The sequence below is a fragment of the Penaeus chinensis genome, chromosome 42 (genome assembly GCF_019202785.1).
Source record: "Penaeus chinensis breed Huanghai No. 1 chromosome 42, ASM1920278v2, whole genome shotgun sequence".
NCBI classification, from domain to species: Eukaryota; Metazoa; Arthropoda; class Malacostraca; order Decapoda; family Penaeidae; genus Penaeus; species Penaeus chinensis.
The window spans coordinates 23,464,422-23,469,891 of record NC_061860.1 but is presented as its reverse complement, the minus strand read 5'-3'; positions in this window follow the sequence as shown (position 1 = coordinate 23,469,891).

The window sequence follows — 5,470 nt, the reverse complement described above, 5'->3', positions numbered from 1 at the left end:
TTTAGGACAGCAGGTAGGATAACTTGCCTAATAACTGGAAATGTTTAAGCATATGAACCATTTCGAAGGTAAGTCAGTCGGAATGCTAATTATTAACAACGGATTTTATATTTTGGATAATGGTGGCCCGTGGCTTGCATAGCCAATAATCTTTGTTTTATCTGAGATATTGTCGTTCTGAATGAAGTATGCAAGAGGAAGGGTCGATCTGAATGAAAAATATTAGTTTTGAATGAGGAATCAAAGAGATGGGGTAGTTTTTGATGAAGAATAAAAGATAAAGATTTGAGATGAATAATTGTTTTACAAAAGAATGGAAGAAATCAGGACGTTCTGCTTAAAGACTAAGGAGGAAAAATATCAGGTTATTTTGAATGAAAAATCTGTGAGAATAGGCTGTGCTAAATTAATTCTGAACAAATAATACAGAAAAATAGCTGATCTGAATATATGAAATATGAATAATCTGTTTGGGACAACATTAGCATTCTCTGTTCCACTTTCGCATTTTCCTGCAGACAAACTCTACTTTCACGGGTAAAAATACATTTGTTCCTTCATCCCAAAGGTATATCACGAGGTCAGAGAGAAGACACACGTACATAGCCATAAACACACACATAAACGCACACGCAAGCACAGCACAGAACATAAAGTGAGGCAAAGAAGACGTCTTCAGCTGAGGTAAGGGAACTTCGAAGAAAATAGCTGCTCCTCACGAGAGTAGATGTGCATAAGGCGGTTTATCAGGACGTAAGCGTTTCCACGACCGGCTTGTTTAAGAGTTATAGCTGGTGGTTGAAATATACACACGTGTATATGATATATATATATATATATATAATTATATATATATATATATATATTTATATTATATATTTGTGTGTCTTTTTATGTATATTATATTTATATATTATATATATATCATATATATATATATATATATATGTATATATATATATATTATAGTATTATATATATCAGAAAGAGAAAAAGAGAAAAAAGAGAGAGAGAGAAGAACAAGAAAGAGGTCGCCTCCGTTGGTTCTTCTTTCTTGAAACATAATTACAAGAGGTTTTGGTTTATTGCTTACGGTTCTTTGGGGAAAAGTGACCCAGGCTGTTACATCACATTATTCAACCAGAGGCTATGCCGGTAGAGCTGGATGATTAAATGAAAGCTTTAGATGGATATGAATGTTAAAGAAAAAGTATATGACATCGCATTTGGAATATTCTCGTTTCGAGCAAGTTGAGATTATTTTTTTCTTTAATTCTGTAGATAGAGAATTAAGAAAGATTAATGCATCATCTATGCATTGATCAAAAAATAATGCATAGATAATGTAACTGATAATAATAATGATAAGGATAAAGATAATGAGATTGGTGTGATAAAAGTAACGGGGTGATGATGTTGATGATGATGGTAACAATGAGAATGTTAATGTTGACGATATTCATGATAATGATGATATGCTGATTTAGGTTAATGCTAATGATTATAATGATGATGATAATGATGTAGATGCTTATAGCGATATTGATAATAATAATATTGATAATATTGATAATGGTGTTAATCATAATAATGACGATGGTAATGAATAATGTTTAATAATAAAAATAACTACAACAACGACAGCAACAATGATAAAAATAATGATAATGATGATGATAATGACAAGAGTTATAACAATAATGATAGTAATAATATTAATGACAATGATAATAATGATAACAATGACAATGATAATAACAATAATGATAATGATAATAGTATTAATAATAATAATAATAATAATGATAATGAAATAATAATAATAATATACCACTACTACCAATCAAAATATCAGTAACAGTAATGGTAATAATGTCAGTGACAATAAACAAAATAATATTGGTAATAACAATTATAATAATAACGATAACAATGAAACCAATAACAATATATGATAACAATAATATTAATAATAATGATATGATATAATAATAATAATAATTAATATAATGATAATAATAATTAGATAATAATAATAATAGATAATAATAATAATAATATTATTAATAATAATAACAATAATAACAATAATAATAATAATAATAATAATAATAATGATAAAATAATAATAATAATAATGATAATAATGATAATAATAATGATAATAATAATGATAATAATAATGATAATAATAATAATGATAATATTAATAATGATAATAATATCAATAATAATAATAGTATTATAATGATAAAAGTAAAAAAATGATAATGATAAGAACAACAGCAATAGTAATAACAACAACAACAGCATTAATAATAAAAGTAGTAGTAATAATAATAATAATAATGATGATAACAATAATAATAATAATAATGATAATAATAATAATAACAATGATAAAAACAATGATATCAACAACGATAATAACAATAACAGTAAAAATCATAACAATGATAATAACCCAAATGATAATGATCCACGATGATAACAATTTCAAGATAATGGAAACTGATTTCATACTCACACCTAAAGTAAAAAAGCAGCAACACATTCCATACCCCCAAAAAACACACATTCCACACACACACACCACACAACCCCTCTCCCCCTTTCAACACACACACACACCCCCACCCAAAAAAAAAAAAGAGAAAAAAAAAAATCTTTGCAGTAACTCTGAAGTCGACCGTCTATTTCGAGTGTCCGGAGAGCGAGGTTTTGTGCATAAGGACTACATTGCTCCGGGCAGGGACTTTTCCATCTCCTGTGGCTGTCTCGTCTTTTATTCATTTCTGTTCCTCTTGGTTCTCCATTTCGGATATTCGTGTCTGTTTTATTCATGATTCTTCTTCTTGCTTTGTCTGCTTGTCTTATTCGTTCCAGATAGCGTTGTGTGTGTGTGCGTGTTTTTTTTTGTTGTTTTTTTCTTATGAAATTTAAATGTTGGATCATAGGAGAACAAGAGGTTAACAGGATGTAAATGATGATGATAATGATGACAACAATAATAACGATAATAATGATTCTATTCTACTAATACTACTGTTCATAATACTAACAATAACGAAAACGACAATGAAACCGACCGAATACATACCTAACAAACACACAAATAAACCAAAAAAAAAATATATATATATAAACAAGGAAAAAAATAAGAATAAGAAAAAGAGGAAAAGAAGAAGGAAAAGAAACTCTCAGATAAGCACACATGACTGCAAAGGTGCAAACAGTGTTGCCACTTAGAGACACAGCGAAGATCGTCTCCCCTGGAACCCGCCCGGGGCGATATAAAAACTAGAACTATCTTCCGGTTATTAAAACAAGCATCATACTCGGTGAGAAGGAGATAAGGTCGGGGGAAAGAGAGAGACGGAGGGGGTGGAAAGGGGGGAGAGGAGGAGAAGAGTGAGACAGAGAGAGTGAGGGAGTGTTGGAGAAAAGAGGGAGAGAGAAAAAAGAAAAGGAAAGAAAAGAAACAGAGAGGAAGGAGATAAGGTCGGGGGAGAGAGAGACGGAGGGGGATGGAAATAGGGGAGAGGAGAAGAGTGAGACAGAGAGAGAGGGTGGGAGAGTGTAGGAGAGAAGAGGGAGAGATAAAAAAGAAAAGGAAAGAAAAGAAACAAGAGAGGGAGGAGGGAGACAGAGGGAGAGAGAGACGGAGGGGGTGGAAAGGGGGGAGAGGAGGAGAAGAGTGAGACAGAGAGAGTGAGGGAGTGTTGGAGAAAAGAGGGAGAGAGAAAAAAGAAAAGGAAAGAAAAGAAACAGAGAGAGGGAGGAAGGAGATAAGGTCGGGGGAGAGAGAGACGGAGGGGGTGGAAAGGGGGGAGAGGAGGAGAAGAGTGAGACAGAGAGAGTGAGGGAGTGTTGGAGAGAAGAGGGAGAGAGAAAAAAAAGAATAGCAAAGAAAAGAAACAGAGAGAGGGAGGAGGGAGGAGAGAGACGGAGAGGGGTGGAAAGGGGGAGAGAAGGAGAAGAGTGAGACAGAGAGAGTGAGGGAGAGAGAAAAAAAGGAAAGAAAAGAACAAAGAGAGGGAGAAGGGAGACAGAGGGAGAGAAACGGAGGGAGGTGGAAATGGGGGAGAGGAGGAGAAGAGTGAGAGAGAGAGAGAGAGAGAGTGGGGGAGTGTTTGAGAGAAGAGGGAGAGAGAAAAAAGACAAGGAAAGAAAAGAAACAAAGAGAGGGAGGGGGGAGACAGAGGGAGAGATAGACGGAGGGGGTGGAAATGGGGGAGATGATGAGAAGAGTGAGAGAGAGAGAGAGCGAGGGAGTGTGGGGCAGAGGAGGAAGAAAAAAAACAAAACAGAGAGAGGCAGAGCTTGAGGGAAGAGGGAGAGGGACTCAGTGGGGGGGGGGGGGGGGGGCTGAAAAGGGAAGAGAGGGAGGATACTGGGAGTGAGGGAGAAACTGAGAGAGTGAAGGAGGGAGACCGACGGCAAAACAGAGAGGGAGAGAGTGAGGGAGAAAGAGAAAGAGAAATAGAGAGAGCGAGAGTGAGAGGAGGGGGGATGAAATGGGAGGGAGGAAGAGAGAAAAGAAAAAAATACAGAGAGAACAAGAGTGTGTTAGAGAGAGAGAGAGAGAGAGAGAGAGAGAGAGAGAGAGAGAGAGAGAGAGAGAGAGAGCGAGAGAGAGAGAAAGAGAGAGAGAGAGAGAGAGGACAGAAAAGAGACATATAGATGGAGAGCCAGCTGGTGCACCAGCGGTAGAGATTACTAACTGCACAGGAAATGTACATGCATACATATATACGTACACTCACACACACACATACATATATATGCATATGTGTGTGTGTATGTGTGAGTGTACGCATATATGTATGGATGTACATTTCATATATATATATATATATATATATATATATATATATATATATATATATATATATATATATATATATATATACATATATATATATATATATATATATATATATATATATATATATATATATATATATATATATATATATATATACATACATACATATATACATTTATACATATACATATACAAAGAAAGACACACATATATGCAATCACAGTCATACATGTATGTGTGCACTGCATATATACACATACAGATATGAGTATATGGAGAGGCTGATAAAGAACTCGTAATATGCGGTTGGAAAAGAAAAGTGAGACTGAACGAGTTTATAAAAAGTCGGAATGCTGCAGGTGGAAAACGGCTCCGCGCTGAACCTTCTGGACAATATCCGAGCGGAGGGAGGAGGGACGGGAGAGAAGGAGGGAGGGAATAGGAGAGAGAGAAAGAGAGAGAGAGAGAGAGAGAGAGAGAGAGAGAGAGAGAGAGAGAGAGAGAGAGAGAGAGAGAGAGAGGGAGGGAGGGAGGGAGGGAGGGAGGGAAAGAGGGAGTGAGAGAGAGAGAGAGAGAGAGAGAAAGAGAGAGAGAGAGAGAGAGAGAGAGAGAGAGAGAGAGAGAGAGAGAGAGAGGGAGAGA